The sequence below is a fragment of the Plecotus auritus genome, assembly GCF_963455305.1.
Source record: "Plecotus auritus genome assembly, chromosome: 1".
NCBI classification, from domain to species: domain Eukaryota; kingdom Metazoa; phylum Chordata; class Mammalia; order Chiroptera; family Vespertilionidae; genus Plecotus; species Plecotus auritus.
In genome coordinates this window covers 141,410,554-141,427,726 of record NC_137770.1, presented here as the reverse complement: position 1 = coordinate 141,427,726, position 17,173 = coordinate 141,410,554, and the positions used below count along the sequence as shown (strand labels likewise).

Genomic DNA, 17,173 nt, shown 5'->3' with positions numbered 1-17,173 from the left:
TGAGGTTCAGCCAAGCAGCAACAGCTGAGGTAACGAGGGCAGCTCTACCTCGGAGGTCCACCAGGTGGCTCCACAGCCCTCTGCCAGGCTCTCCGCAGCCGCCCGGCCAGAGGACAAGATGTTAACCAGAACCTCACTGACTCAGGGCGTTCTGTGTGACCTGCTCTGAGTGCTGTATGGCTGGGGCTTGGCGGGGGACCTGAGAACATCCCGTAGCAGCAGGGCACTAAATGATGAGAAACTGTCGCTTCCTAGTTGGCCTGGAGCTTCAGTGAGGGGGGCCCAGGAAGGGGAGGGAGGAACGAAGCAGATGTGCCCAGAGAAGCCCAGAAGTCAGGTTAGGGGAGCCGTGGAGCCCCGGGAGAAGAGGGGGACATGGGAGGGTCTGCCTCCATCCCTGGCTGCTTTCCAGGCCCAGTGCCAGTTCTGAGGCACCATCAGCATTTTTCTCGAGAGAGTGAAGGGGTTCTTGCTTCTGCACAGAACATGCTACCTCAAGGCACTCTCTAAGGGCGCGTACAAAGGAAGCCCTGTCTGATGTGTCCATTTTGAAAAAACTCACACCTGTGAGCTGCACGCGTGGTTTCCAGAGACCCTGTTCCCTGAAAAGTGAGGGTGTCAGCCTGGGGTGGCCTGCCCTCTTGAACTCCTTCATCCTTACAAGAATAGGGCCCCCCAATGCTGTAGGAACCCCAAGACAGAGAAACTGTGCTCTGGGGGAGGGGTGGCTCAAAAAGCCTCAGACAGGAGCTGTCATTTGAGCCTTCACGTCATTTGAGATTTGATGGGTGAGCAGGAGGTAATAAGGCAAAGAAGTGGATAAAGGATCCAATGCAAACGATGCTGCAAGTGTGGCTGCAGGGTGCCAAGCCATGCCCATCCTGGGAAATGACCCTGAGAGGACTGATGTGGGAGCACGAGGAGCAGCCTGTGAGGGGCAGGGTGACGGGCTCCTGAAGCCTGCGCTCTGGGTTTTAGCTAATGAGTGGTCCACCTCAACCACCCCTACTTATTCTGGCTCTCAGCCCAGGAGGAGGCCACGCCCGCTGTAATCCCCTGGTGTGCTGTGAGTGTGGCCCCCACTGCTGACCCGCTTCGAGGGCACAGAGCCTGCTGTGCCACCACATCTATTGTGTGCCTCGTTATCGGGCAATGGTGTGAGGTCCCAGGAAAACTCAACTCTTATCCTCAAAGAACACAGATCCAGCAGGAAAGCGGGACAGCAATGAGACACAAACCACCACCGCGGTGCTGGGCAGGTGGGAGCAGGCACAGGATGGCCCTCACTCCGCCAGGGGACGAGAAGTGAAGGTCCAGGCAGAAAAGCAAGACCACTGGTATTTGGCTAGGCCGGCGCCTTCGGGGAGGAGCATGGTGATGTCACACAGTAGGTTGGAACCAAAACAAGAAGGGCCTTGCATATTAAGCACAAAGTTAGTAAATTTTTTGGTAGGCAAAAGAAAAAGTATTCGATTTAAGGAGGAAAATGACCCAATTTGAATCATGAAAACGATTTTGGAAGGGAGTGGGAAATGAGGAAAGAGAAGGAGAGGGTCTGAGTGGCCAGGGCTCATGAATGACAGGTTGCGGAGGCTGACAAGTCACTCCATCTGGTGCCCAATTGGATGTTTGGGGCTGTGTGCTTCCACGAGGCCGATCTCACTTCTCCTGCTCCCTTTTCCACCTCCGCCTTCTGCAAAACTAAATGATCCCACTTGCCCATGGGGACACCGAGAATAGGAAAATCTTCAATTCCATCAACATTAACCACGGTGTATGCAGCCACACACATTGTCCTCATGGTGTTGCCATAGCAATACCAGACGCTCCTGGCATGATGGTGGCATATTATTAACTTTTAGTTTTAGTTTAGTTTTGATTGTTAATCCTCACCCAAGGACATGTTTTTATTGATTTTAGAGACAGAGGAGGGGAGAGGGAGAGAGAAAAACATCAATATGAGAAACATCTATTGGTTGCCTCCCATACCCACCCCATCCGGGGATTGAACCAGCATCAAACCTGTAACCCGGGTATGTGCCCTGCAAAGGATGATGCAACCCTTCAGTGTATAGGATGACGCTCCAACCAACCGAGCCACGCTGGCCTGGGCAAAACGTTTAGTTTTTTAATTGGAGGTCAGGGTTTTGAAAAATTAGCTTGATTACTGTCTCAAGTTCAGTTACTCCAAAGCCGAAAGAGGACAGACCTCCCAGCCAAAGCCTTGACATTCCCAGCTTTCTGGGTGCAGCCTCACCCTTTACCACCCTGGGCGCTAGCGGTCCCCGGCCCAGTCAGGGCCAGAACTGTCCTGTCTTACTTGCTTCCAGAGGAATGTCACCGACTCTGGTCCCCCCTGCGGTGGTGACAGCCAGCCTGTTCTGGCAAGAAGAGCTCAGTTCCCTCAGATGAAGACCTGAAAGGCGTGCGCCCAGCTGACAAGCAAGCGTGCACATATGGGAAGTCAGCCCCAGGCTGAGCTGGAGCTCAGGCTGTCCCTCCCTCCCCCTCAGGGCAATGACGGGAGCACAGGAAAGAGAAGTGCTTTCTGCTCGCCTATCTTCCTGATGTTGAATCAAGAAAGAATCCAGGTGACGACTGCAAAGCCAGAGTGTTGCTAATGAGAAAACTCCAAGGAGAAGATCCAAGATAGCAGAGAAGGCGGAAGGTACATTCACCTCCTCCCAAGACCAAATTGGAATTACAACTAGAATATAGAGCCATCAACCTGAACAACCAACTGAAAGTGAACTGAACAGAGGACTTAGAACCAAGAATTTATAGAAGAAGCTACAATGAGACAGGTAGGAAGGGTAGAGATAGAAAGAGAGCTGGCCTGCTCCCACCAGCAGCAGCTGAGTCTGGAGGGATAGGTTTCCCCTGAGGAGCATGGGGTCTCAACTCACGCCAGGCTCCTCAGCCCAGAGCACAAGAGCTGGGAAGAGGCACCCACATAACATCTGGCTGTGACAAGCCATGAGGATTCTATCAGCAAGGGAGAGACACAAGTTGACCACAGGCACCCTCCTAAGGGCCAACATACAAATTTCATTCACTGCCACTCACCCTGGGCTCTGGCACAGAGTGGACTAGAGTGTGATGAGAGATTGGCATTTGTGGCTCCAGCAGACCTGAAGGGATAGACATCAGGGTCCCTGTGGTGAGTCCCTCTCCCACACCACAGATTCCATCTTTCTCACCTAGCCAGTTTGGCTCAGTGGATAGAGCATCAGCCTGTGGACTGAAAAGTCCCAGGTTCGACTCCAGTTAAGGGCACATGCCCAGGTTGTGGGCTCCATCTCCAGTGTAGGGCATGCAGGAGACAGCCAATCAAGATTCTCTCTCATCATTGATGTTTCTATCTCTCTCCCTCTCTCTTCCTCTCTGAAATCAATATATATATCCTATCTAATAAAAGAGAAACATGCAAATTGACCATACCTCCGCTATACCCACTAGCCAATCAGAGCGAGTATGCAAATTAATCCAACAAAGATGGAGGCAGCTACTGAGCTGGAGTGAGCAGGAGGCTTGGGTTGCCCCTGGCGATGGAGGAAGCCAAGCTTCCTGCCCGCCCTGGCCAGCTCTGGCCTCCGCTCAAGGCTACAAAGTTTCAATTATAGAAGATAAATAAATCCCAGGTACCTGCTTCCAGCTGGCCCTGGCACTGCTCAAGGAGGCGCTGAAAAAAAAGAAAAGAAAAAAAGGAGGGGCTGGGAGCTTGGGTCGCTGGGGGGCATGGCCAACCTGCAAACAGACATCAGCCCCTCACCCAGCCTGGCCAGGCACCCCAGCGAGACCCCCCACCCTGAAGAGGGTATGGCCAGCCTGAAAACGGCCCTCAGCCCCTTATCCAGGCTGGCCACCCCCCCAATGGAGTAAGAGTCCCCACTAGGGGGCGTGGTCAGCCTGCAAACAGCCATCAGCCCCTCACCCAGGCTGGCCAGGCACCCCAGCAGGGACCCCCACCCTGAAAGGGGTGTGGCCAGCTTGAAAACAGCCCTCATCCTTTCACCCAGGCTGGCCATGCGCCCCCTAGTGGGGACCCTCACCCCATGGGGGCGTGGCCAGCCTGCAAACCATCACAGGCCCCTCGCCCAGGCCACCCCACACCCCAAGGGAACCCCCACCCTGATCCAGGACACCCTTTAGGGCAAACCAGCCAGCCCCCACCCATGCACTAGGCCTCTATCTATACTAATAAAAGGGTAATATGCTAATTAGACTGGGAGACCTTCCAGGAGACCTTCCGGACATTCTTCTGGACAAAGCCTTGGTGGCGGGGCCGAGATAGAGGTGGTTAGAGGCCAAGAGGGCAGGGCAGTTGTGGGTGATCAGGCCAGGATGGGATGACAGTTGTGGGTGATCAGGCTGGTGGAGGACAGGGCCATTGGGGGTAAGAAGACCAGCAGGGGGGCCAGTTGGGGGCGAGCAGGCCATCAGTGGGGGTCAGTTGGAGGTGATCAGGCCAGCGGGGGGGCAGTTGGGGGCAAGCAGGCCAGTGGGGAGGGAAGTGGGGGTGAGCAGGCTGGCAGGGGAGGCAGTTGGGGGTGAGCACACTGGCACAAGGGGCAGTTGGGGATGATCAAGCTGGCAGGGGGGCATTTGGGGGCAAGCAGGCTGGCAGGCAGAGTGGTTGGGGCAATCAGGCAGGCAGGCAGGTGAGCAGTTAGAAACCAGCAGTCCTGGATTGCGAGAGGGATGTCCGACTGCCAGTTTAGGCCCGATCCCTGTAAACCAGCAGTAGGACATCCTTCGAGGGGTCCCAGATTGGAGAGGGTGCAGGCCAGGCTGAGGAACACCACCCCCTCTCCCCCCGTGCACAAATTTCGTGCACCGGGCCATGATTATATATATATATAATCTAGCCCAGCCAACATGGCTCAGTGGTTGAGCATTGACCTATGAACCAAGAGGTCACAGTTTGATTCCCAGTCTGGGCACATACCCGGGCACATGCCCAGGTTTCGGGCTCCATCCCCAATGGGGGACATGTGGGAAGCAGCTGATGAATGATTCTCTCTCATTATTGATGTTTCTCTCTCCCTGTCCCTTCCTCTCTGAAACCAATAAAAATATAATAAATTTACCTAGGAATAAATTTAACCAAGGATATTAAAGACCTGTACTCAGAAAATTATAAGACACTGAAGAAAAATTGAAGAAGATAAAAATAAGTATAAGTATATACATGCTCATGGATAGGAAGAATTAACATCATTAAAACTAGAGGCCCGGTGCACAACATTCGTGCACTGGGGGGGGGGGGCGTCCCTCAGCCCGGCCTGTGCCCTCTCACAGTCTAGGACCCCTTGCTCCTTACCACCCACCTGCAGCGGAGGTGGAAGAGGCTCCTGCCACCACTGCTGTGCTTGCCAGTCATGAGCCTGGCCTCTGGCTGAGTGGTGCTCTCTCTGTGGGAGCGCACTGACCACCAGGGGCCAGCTCCTGGGTTGAGCGTCTGCCCCCTGGTGGTCCGCGCATGTCGTGACCGGTCATTCCACTGTTCAGTTGATTTGCATGTTAGGGTTTTATTATATAGGACAGTGGTCAGCAAACTCATTAGTCAACAGAGTGGCAAACCGCGGCTCGCGAGCCGCATGTGGCTCGCAAGCCGCAGTTTGCGGACCACTGATATAGTATGTCCATACTACCCAAAATAATCTATAAATTCAACATAATTTATTTCAAGATATCCATTGCATATTTCACAGAACTAAAACAAATATTTCAAAAACTTATGTGGAACCCCAAAAGACCTTAATCAACCACAGCAATCCTGAGAAAAAAGAACAAAGTTGGAGGAGTCATGCTACCTGATGTCAAACTATACTACAAGGCCATGGTAATCAAAACAGCATGGTACTGGCATAAATATGGACATAGATCAATAGAATAGAATAGAGAGCCCAGAAATAAACCCATGCCTTTATGGTCAATTAATATTTGACAAAAGAGGCAAGAATGTAAAATGGGGTAAAGACAATCTATTCAATATATGGTACTGGAGAAATTGGCAGATACATGTAAAAAAGTGAAACTAAACCACCTTCTCACACCACATACAAGAATAAACTCAAAATTATTAAAGACTTAAATGAAAAACTCAAAACTATAAAAATTGTAGAAGAAAACACAGGCAACAAATGTCAGACATTTCCAGTAACAATATTCTTTCTGATATATCTCCTCACGCAAGGGAAATAAAAGAAAAAATAAACAAATGGGACTATATCAAACTAATATGTTTTTCACAGCAAAGGAAACCATGAACAAAATGTAAATATAATCCACTGAATGGGAGCACAGATTCACCAATGAATATCTGATAAGGGGTTAATATTCAAAATTTATAAAGAACTTATCCAACACTGCACAAAAAAACAACAACAATCCAACTAAACAATGAGTAAAGGACCTACATAGATACTTCTCCAAAGAGTATATACAGGTGGCCAGTAGACATGTAAGGTTTATATTCTTGTAAATACTAACATATATGGCACTTACTATGTATTAGGCACTTTCTAAGCCTTAAAATTAACCCATTTAATCCTCAAAACAGGCTAGTGTTATTATTTGTAAGTGGCAGAGCTAGGATTTGAAATCAGTCTGTCACTCTACTAACTACCATAGCTGGTACTAGATACTGCCTCTCCAGCCCTATTGCTTTGGTGAAGAGTGTGCTATGCAAAACTTTTGCTTAAATAAATAAGTGTGATGGTCCTAAGATGCCCATTGTGTGGAATAAACTAACTTCCTTCCTATGAATCTTTTTTCTTTCTGTGCTTTAATGCTCCACAGGCCCCTGGCCTGGCCATCAGCCCCTGTGGGGCCTCCCCTCCACTCAATCATTTGGTCTGCAAGTTCCTCGATAATCTCCACTAATAAAAGAGTAACATGCCAATGAAACATCACTCTGCTACACAAAGCCATGCCCACCAGCTAATCAGGAGCGAGTATGCAAATTAACCCAACCAAGATGGTGGCTGGCCACAGAGCTAGAGCAAGCAGGAGGCTTGGGTTACCCTGGCAATGGAGGAAGTCAAGCTTCGCGCCCGCCCTGGCTGGCCCTGGCCTCCGCTCAAGGATACAAAGTTTCATAGAAGATAAATAAATCCCAACAAAAATGGCAGCAGCCATGGAGCTGGAGAGAGCAGGAGGCTTGGGTTGCCCCCAGCCATGGAGAAAGCCAAGCTTCCTGGCCTGCCCTGGCCTCTGCTCAAAACTACAAAGTTTCAATTATAGAATATAAATAAATCCCAGATACCAGGGTCTCCACTTGGGTCGCTGGGGGGTGTGGCCAGCCTGCAAACCACCACAGGCCCCTTGCCCAGGCCACCCCACGCCCCAAGGGAACCCCCACCCTGATCTGGGACACCCTTCAGAGCAAACCAGCTGGCCCCACCCGTGCACCAGGCCTCTATCCTATCTAATCCTATCTAATAAAAGAATAATATGCAAATTGACCATCACTCCAACACACAAGATGACTGCCCCCATGTGGACACAAGATGGCTGCCACAAGATGGCCAGCAGGGGAGGGCAGTTGGGAGGGACGAGGTCTGCAAGGGAGGGCAGTTGGGGGCGATCAAGCCTGCAGGGGAGGGCAGTTAGGGGTGACCAGGCTGGCAGAGGAGGGAAGTTGGGGGCGACTGGGCCTGCAGGGAAGGGCAGTTGGGGGGGGACCCAGGCCTGCAGGGGAGAGAAGTTGGGGGAGACCAGGCCTGCAGGGGAGGGCAGTTAGGGGTGACCAGGCCTGCAGAGAGGGAAGTTGGGGGGTACCAGGCCTTCAGGGGAAGTTAGGGGTGACCAGGCCTGCAGGGGATGGTAGTTAGGCATCAATCAGGCTGGCAGGGGAGTGGTTAGGGGGTGATCAGGCTGGCAGGCAGAAGCGGTTAGGGGCAATCAGGAAGGCAGGCAGGCGAGCAGTTGGGAGCCAGCAGTCCTGGATTGTGAGAGGGATATCCGACTGGTAGGATCGGGCCTAAACAGGCAGTCGGACATCCCTCAAGGGGTCCCAGATTGGAGAGGGTGCAGGCTGGGTTGAGGGACACACACCCCCGTGCACGAATTTTGTGCACCGGGCCTCTAGTACAAAAATAACCATGAATTCTCAGTGTCTGCCATATAAAAACAGAGCAAAAATTATCCCATCACTCATTACCTTAAAACAAAACATCTTGGAAAAAATACAACACAGGTTTTTAACTTCTGCAGTATTTTTTCAGATAAAACAGTAAAATAGTCTTCTTAGAAATTAGTGAAATATTAACCACATTATACACATCGTTACAGTACAAGTGAATGAGGCCAAATACCCAGCTGTGTCTCAGGCACTGAGGGAGAGGCCGCCGTGTACGGCTTGTGTGGCCTTTCTCCTGAGGTCACAGTCACTTGAGCAAGAGCAGCAGACAGATGGACAGATGGCCCACTGGGAAGACTGGTGCTCCCGGGCGAGCGGAGGCCTCCAGGTCTCTCTGGCATGCGGGCTGTAGCTCCGGCCCTGGCGCAAAGAGCAGCGGAACTGACCACAGAGCGCACTCAACCTAAGCCGGTGACCCTGTTTCTAGGGGCGTGGGCGCCACAGACCCCCGGGCCCCAGGGCCGGCCCCAGCGGCTGAGCACCTGAACACCGATGGCCTGGTGACCACAGCTGCCAGCCCTTCTCTGGGGAGCGTCTAAGTTGGGCACCACTTGGCGGCATTGGGGCTGCAGGGGTTGCTGTTGGCGGTCAGGACTTTGTGGGTAACTCGGCGGCGCTTGCGCTAGTCCACCCCTTCTTTGGCCCCCAAGTCTCCGGAGTTCTCATCTCTGTCTCTGCTGCCCTTTGCGGTTGCTCTCCGCCAGCTTCCTGAAGATGAACACACATCATCGCCCCATTGTGGGGTCCATGTCTTCCCTCATTTCCTCCTTCATTCCTCTTCACTGGTCACTGTTCCTTCGCGGACTCCTGGAATGAGTTCTTCCGGAAGGACGAAGTTCCTCTCTGGATTCGGGAATGGAAGAATCTCAGACTCCTGCAGCGCCCGCGTGCCGTACTTGGTGCTCAGGTGGTCCCAGGTGACCTTGGACGGCACCTGCCTGCCCATGTTCTGTCTGAACTTGTCCCTGCTACACATCATGTGGAAGTGTCGGTTCACACCTCCTCCTCGGGGCTCCACACCACTCTCTCCTCGGAGGCGGCGGGGCTAGTGGCTGCCTCCCCGCACCACCTCCCCCCGCCCCCAGTCGCCTGCCGCACCCACCTCGGCCTCCCCAGTGGCCCAGCCGCTCAGCGACGAGCCCCCGGAGGGAGCGGCGGGGCACGGCTCAGTGCCCTTCCTATGAATCGTGAATGGTACTGGACATGTACCATCTAACCTTGGAAGAATTGAGAGAACAGCTACTCACAGAGTTTTCTATGTTGTGCAGTTCAGGTAAGAAAACCTGGTGGAGAAAGGCTGCTAAGAAGACCTAAGGGCCAGAGAGCTGAAGAAAAGCACTAATGAGTTGAAAATCTATTCTGATGCTGCCCATTAGGCTCTTTCCTAAAACAAATGATACTTGTTGCCATAGTAGTAGCTGTCAGAAAAGTAAGCTTCTTAAGCATCAAGGAGAAAATAAAACCTAGTCGACTTTTGGGCCCCTGCCTCCTTCTGTTTGGCACATTTAATAACCTATTGCAAAAAAATATATGTCATTAGAAGATAGTAATTTTAATACCTTTTTAGAGCACAGCTGTAGTAGGCTTAATAAATGGCCCCCAAAGATACATACGTCCTAGACCCCCAATCCCTAGAACCTGTGACTATTTAAACAATGCATTTTTTTTTTAACAGAATTGGTTAGGATTCTTTCCTCATATGGAGATAACTCCCATCTCCTTGTAACTTTTGTCTGCTCTTCCATGTTAAGCAATTAGAATGCTTAAAGTGGAAAAGATAAGATTTGGGAAACATGATAAAGATCTTCAAATATTTGTTGGGTAATTGTGTAGAAAAAGTAGGCTGGCTTCAATTATCATTGATTTTAATACATAAATTTTAAAATCCACCATGAAACAATGAACATCATTGTAAGCGTCTGTATTTATATAGCGCCGTGAAGAACTGGAGCATAGTGATTACACCTACTGGGAACATTTACCCGCAGCCCAAATCTAATGCTGGCTGATCCGTGTGAAATGCAGCATCAGGGCCATCCCTACATAATGGGAAAATGAGCTGCATGTATCAATACAGGTCTCAAAACGTACTGAGTGAAAAAAGCAAGTTACATTTCTTTCATTACACTGTCATATGACTTATGTAAATCAAATATATAACAATAATTGTGGCTATGTATATGATAGAAGTAAAATATGAATCTGAAAAATATACTCATGATGTCTATGAGGAGAGAGGGAAGGGAATGGGAAAGAAGAGGGTGACAGAGTAAGAGCTTATCAGAAATATTTATTTTGTTAAAAAAGATCTGATGTAAATATTACAAAATGTCAATGTTTGTTAATTCTGGGCGATGTAACGGTGTCATATTATACTTCTGTGTTAATTTTTTACTTGTTTTTAAAAGAAAAAGGTTTCCATTTCTAGAGTTCTAGTATGGTAGCTTACAGGAGAATCAGAATGGTGGAGTTGAAATTACTTTCAGATCAGCTGTTCTAAGAGACTTATTGTTACCGATGGGAAAATTGAGGTCCAGAGAAGTAAAGTAACTTGTGTAGTCACACAGCTGGTCAGCAACCAGGTTGTGGCTGCGTGCTGTTCTTCTGCACATATTGTACAGCACCCCAGCTAGATTTAAGCAAGACTTAAAGAATATGACCTTATAAAAATATCAAGAAGTAGAGATTTAAACATCTCATATATTTTCATCTGTAAACGCCTTCAGAGGTAGGAACTGCATCTCAGCAAGCACTTCATAAATGTTTCAATGAATGAACCCAATACAAATGCTGGTCTCTTTTGAGTAAAGAAGCAGTATAAGCTACTTTTAATTATTGCTTTTGTTAATCATCATCCAAGGATATTTTTCCATTGATTTTGTGGGGGGGGGGGGGAGAGAGGGAGAAAGATAAACATGTGAGACAGACACATTGATTGGTAGCCTCCCACCCCGATGGGGCCTGGGATTGAACCTGCAACCCAGGTACATGCCCTTGACCAGGAATCGACCCTGGGACTATTTCAGTGTGTGCGCCGATAACCACTAACTACTGCACACACCAGCCAGGGCTATAAACTACTTTTAAAACAAGACTAAACAATCCTTAAACATTTTTATTAAGAAGTAGAAATAAAACTGAGACACAGTTTCTATGGGATAAACTATTCTAACCATTACATATTACCGAAGTGAGACCAGAGTAACTTAAAGAGACTGAAGGCAGTTTGAATGACTGTAAATCCCTGAATTCTGCACATAACATCAGATTACTTAAGAGGTACTACCTACCTATCTGGGTGCTTTTAGAGAATCCCATTTTTTTAATATTAGAAAATGCTTTTTTAAATATTTAAATATATTAGTACATATTCTTTTATTGTTAGAATAAAATATTTTCCTATAAGCTCCAGTGTGACAAGTGTTGAAACTTGCAAATATTAAGAATGACCTCATATCCCATACGTTTTTTAAATGTCTGACATTCTTGTAGGTGAAAAACCTATTTATAATGATCTGAGTTTAGGGGACATCTATTTCCAACCACAATGGAATAGCTCATGGCAGATGAACACCCCTACTGAGAATAATTAGAAAAGCTGGGTAAAACACATACAATCAATCAATAAACAAAGAAACAAACAAACTGGAGTCGTCAAGGCAGCTAAGATGAGGAACTCAAATCAAAGTCAGGCATCGGGAGAGAGGGCCCCACTAAGCAGCAGACTTTCATCAAATTTCCTGGCTGGGGGCGGTGGCGGGTAAATAAGTAAGAGACCTGCAGGGGGCAGGGTGCCAAGCCAGCTGAGACTTGAAACAAAATCCCTGAACACTGTAGGAAGAGGACACTACAGTGTGTGGTTTTCCTTTTGACGCTACTGGTAGGAGGCTGAGAGCAGGTTGGAAAACAGATTGGTGCTTCGGGTGTCTCAGAGGGCTGAGATGACAAACAGTGGTGTTCAGGACACACCAAGGAGAAGGAGGCCTGAAGAAACACGGCAGCCCTGGCTGGTTTGGCTCAGTGGATAGAGCGTCCGCCTGTGGATTAAGGGGTCCCGCGTTCAAGTCTAGCCAAGGGCACATGCCTGGGTTGTGGGCTCAATCCCCATTGTGTGGTGTGCAGGAGGCAGCCCGTCAATGATTCTCATCATTCATGTTTCTATCTCTCCCTTCCTCTCTGAAATCATTAATAAAAAATAAAATAATAAAATAAATAAACTGTAAAAAAAAAAGATTAAAAAAACAACAACAAGAAGAAATACTGCAGACTGCCAGCTGAGATCTCTCTTGGTAAAGTCACACTTTAGAAGAGGGTCAGAACCAGGGAATAGACACAGCCTTAAAAAGACTGCAGTCTTCCCTCAACCAGCTCTGCCCCTGTTACAAATACAGCTTGCCAGACAGTCATCTTCAACGGAGCAGTAAGACGTCCAGCTAACTCTCAAGTCACACCTAAACCAGAGGAAAATAGAGTGACATCTTTAAAGAGCTGAGAGAAAATCCTTGCATTCTATAGGCAGTAAACATAGCCTTTGAAAAAAGAAGGCAAACTAGACATTTCCAAACAAATACAAGCTGAGTGAATTCATGAGCAGACCCACACTAAAAGACAATAAGTAGGGTTCTTCAGGAAGGAGGAAAAAGACCCCAGATAAAAGAATGCAGAGCATTAGGAATGATAACTATTGGTAAATGCAGATGAATATTCAACTATATAAAACAAAATAGCCTTATAAGGTATATGAATATCAAACAACAATAAGCAACATGTGGAAAGTAGTGTGTTCTAAGTTAGATTCTATTAAGTGGAGTATGTCATAGAAGAATAAATAACATGCTGTAGGAAGAGGAAATGGTATAATAAAAATACTTAATTAATCCAAAAGAGGCAAGAAACGTGAGAAAAAGGTACATAAAACTTGTGGAACGAGTGAAAAGACAAATATTAAAATGGCAGATATGAATCCAAATACAACAGTAATTACATTAATTGTAAATGGATTACATATTCCAATTAGAAGACAAAGATTACCAGACTATCTTTTTTTTTTAATATATATTTTATTTTTTATTTATTTATTTATTGATTGATTGATTTTTATATATATTTTATTGATTTTTTACAGAGCAGAAGGGAGAGGAGGGATAGAGAGTTAGAAACATTGATGAGAGAGAAACATCGATCAGCTGCCTCCTGCACGCCCCCCACTGGGGATGTGCCCGCAACCAAGGTACATGCCCTTGACCGGAATCGAACCTGGGACCCTTGAGTCTGCAGGCCAACGCTCTATCCACTGAGCCAAACAGGTTTTGGCCAGACTATCTTTTAAATATATATATATATATATATATATATATATATATATATATATGCTGCTACAAGAGATAAAACCTGAAAAATATAAACACCAAGGGTTGAAAGTGAAAGGATGAAAAAGACTTATTTTGCAAACACTAACCAAAAGTAACTGATAAAGCAACACTAATATCATAAACTAGAGTCCTGGCACACAAAATTCATGCACAAGTACGGTCCCTAGGCCTGGCCTGTGATCAGGGCCATCTACCCCAGCTGCTGGCAGCGGGCTCCACCCCCTCCCCCCACCGACCCCTGGTTCCCCGTTCCCAATCAGGTGATTGGAGCCTGCTGGCCAGGGGGAGGGACAGAGAGGTGATCAGTGAGCCTCATAGCGACTGGTTGAGTGGTCGTTCTGGTCATTCCACCATTCAGTCGATTTGCATATTACTCTTTTATATATATATATATATAGATGTGCTCCAGTCCTTCCACTTCCAGGGAAAGGGGCAAAGGAGGGTTGCTGAAAGTGATTAGGGAGGCAGCAGGGTGAACTTTTTTGGGGGGTGGGGAGAGTTTCCTCCTGATGAGAGGCTTCAAAGGACAGCAGCCTACTTCTGCTACCCTCTGTCTCCAGAGACACAATTTCTGATTGGCATCTGGCAGGACAGAGCAGTTGCAGGTACAGGACTGGGAGCGCCTTTCTGCATGCAGCTCCCTGGAGAGTCTCTTCCGGCCAAGGAAAGCTTTGTTCTAACCATTTCTCCCGGAGCCAGGGCTGCTGGGTGGTCTGGGGCAGAAGGGCAGAATGGAGGTGGGGCAGGGCAGGAAGAAGTATGGGGCAGAAGACTGGGGGGTGAGGGAGAGGGTGAAATCTGTGTGTGTGGAGGAAGGGAGGGCTGGTGCAGAAAGAGAGTTGGGGTCAGCATAGGAAGGTTTGGAGGTACTGGGTGAGTAAGAGGGACCAGCAGATGCCAGAACAGGGGAAAGCGTCTACGGAATCAGGTGGGGGTCCACGAGGGTGACTAAGTCCCTTCCCCAGACCCTGCCATCCCAGGTGGCTAGTGGGAGGGGCCCATAGTGAGGCACCGAGCCCCCTACACTTTGTGTCTGAGGCTCCAGAACATGTGGCCAGCACGCCCTGCCCCTGCTACCCCGCTGAAGTGCTGCCATTTGGAATGCATTTGCAGACACGTGGATTGTTTTTAAGTTAATGCTTTTTAATTCACTCTGTTTCCCACTTGTAGTTTTTTATTGAAAAGGCTATTCTGCTGGTGTGTGTTCCTTTGTGGGGGCGGCAGGGGTGTTCTCCATAAGCAGAGATCCGATGAGAGACAGAGACAAAAGGCCCAGCGAGACACGGGGAATGAGTAAATAGGATCAGAGAGCAAGGAACAGGCAGAGAGATGCACAGGGTGAGACAGACACGTGACACAGGGTGCTGTGGACGGGGATAGAGCTTCCTGGCCCGGTGAGAGGCTCATTCAGAGGAGCAGCGGCTCCGTGGGCACGTTCACCCCAGGCGCAGCTCCAGGCCCGGAGCTGGCGATCTGAAAGCCCTGGATAATTAGAGCTAATTACATGTGTGCAAACAGCCGTGGCATATGCTGCGGGCTGGCCACCCCTCCCCCTGGCCTGCCCCCTGTGATCCCACCCCAGCGAAGGGGCTTTGCTGGACAGCTGGGGCTGAGCACCTGGGGGAAGGCCATGCAGGTGGAGAACCCCTGGGGCCCAAGGGTTGGGGTGCGCCCTCTGCCTCCAGAGCACCCCTTTCGATTACACACTCCAGTGCACACTGCAGCCCGGATGGCAGGTTGGGACCGGATTAGGAATTGGACTAGAACCGTGGTTGGCAAACTGCGGCCTGCGAGCCACATGCGGCTCTTTGGCCCCTTGAGTGTGGCTCTTCCACAAAATACCACGGCCTGGGCGAGTCTATTTTGAAGAAGTGGCGTTAGAAGAAGTTTAAGTTTAAAAAATTTGGCTCTCAAAAGAAATTTCAATCGTTGTATGGTTGATATTTGGCTCTGTTGACTAATGAGTTTGCCGACCACTGGCCTAGAACTTGGTCCGAGCTCCTCTTTGGCCTTGTGCTGAGCGGGCCCTGGCGGCATGGGCCTCAGCATTTGGGTCCTTAGGTTTCTATTATCTTGGCCTCCTGAGCATTCCTGTCCCTGTGAAGATTGAGAAGGGCTCTCCTTGTATCCTGCCATGGGAAGTGCCTGTCTGGAGCTGAGGCTGCGGGGATGAGGAAGGGACAGAGTCTGGTGCTTGGCTTTTGGTGATGTGCCACAAGACCCAAAAGAGTGACTTTTCTGAGCTTCATTTGCACGTCCATACCGTGCATACTGTGCATGCCTCCTCTGAGATGCGGAGTCCAAGGGGAAGGAGAAAGGTGCGAATTCCTCACGTGTGAATGAGGCTTTACACTTTGAACTGCTAGCCTGAATCAGTGATCTAATTTTGTGGTTTCAGGAGCCTTTGACAGGTTGGGTTGAAGTGGTGGTGGGGCAGGGTTTCATATTTCTACAGAGGCCCGGTGCACGGGTGGGGACTGGCCAGCCTGCCCTGATGGGGGCCCCGGATCAGGGTGGGGCTCCCCGTTGGGGGGCAGAGCTGGCAGGGGTGAGGGGCTGTGGTCATTCTGGTTATACTGGTCATTCTGGTTGCTCCATCGTTTGGTTGCTGGGCTTTTATTATATAGGATAAACTTTAAGACAAGCAGCTTTGCTAGAGATAACAAAGGGCACTCCATAATGATAAAAGGGTCAAGCCACCATGATGATAAAATGGCTCTAAATGTATGTCCTCCTAACAAACTAACTTCAAAATACGTAAGGAAAAAATTAACGAAGATATATAAACCTACAACCATAACACAAGACTATTATCATGTCTGAGGACCTGAGAAGAGCCAGGTAAGAAATCAGTAAAGAGATAGAAGATGAGAAAAACATGAGAAGGAAACCTCAACTAATCAATATAACAGAGTTCCCAACAATGACAGAATATGTATTCTCTTCAAGTGGACATGAGACATTTATCAAAACTGACCATATGCCTTCCTTCCCCCGGCTGCTGGCACCAGCTTCCCTCTGGCACCCGGGATCCAGCTTCCCTCGCAGCTCTGGCTTCGTCCGGAAGGTCATCCAGAAGGACGTCCAGTCTAATTAGCATATTACACTTTTATTGTTATAGATGTCTCAATTAATTTCAAACAACTGAAAACTATTAGAGTATGTTTAATGATCATGTGGAATTACGCTAGAAGTCAAGTTGTGTATTTTTTAAGATAACTAGAAACAGAAAGTTTCCAAATGTTTGGAAACTAAACAATACACATCTAATAATTCAAAGGCTAAAGGAAATAATCACAATGGAAATTAGGAAACAAGAAAGGCTGAAAATCAATGATCTAAGCAAATAGAAATGATCAAAGGAAATTTTAAAAATGAGCAGAAATGAATAAAATATATTTGGGCCTTAAACCTAAATTCATTTTTATAGATATCTTTGATGATTTTAATAATACACTGACTTTGTCAGGAACACATCTACCATGTAAACTAAAAAAAAAAAAAAAAAAAGTGTACTTTATTTTATTAAGAATTTGCACAAGAATGGTACATCATTTAAGAAAAATCACATCACCAACAACAAAACTATTTATGGTACATGAAGTTATTGCATCGTTAGTGCTATATATATTGGTGCAAACATCTATCTCACATA

General features: G+C 48.1%; 1 pseudogene across 1 annotated transcript; it reads right to left on the bottom strand.

Annotated features, from left to right (window-relative positions):
• Positions 1–8,681: 8,681 nt before the first annotated feature.
• LOC308241270 (MRG/MORF4L-binding protein-like) lies at positions 8,682–10,758 on the bottom strand (annotated as a pseudogene). Its single transcript has 2 exons — positions 10,662–10,758; positions 8,682–9,175 (listed from the first exon to the last, which is right to left on the bottom strand). The product of its transcript is annotated as an MRG/MORF4L-binding protein-like (transcript).
• Between the last annotated feature and the right edge of the window lie 6,415 nt (positions 10,759–17,173).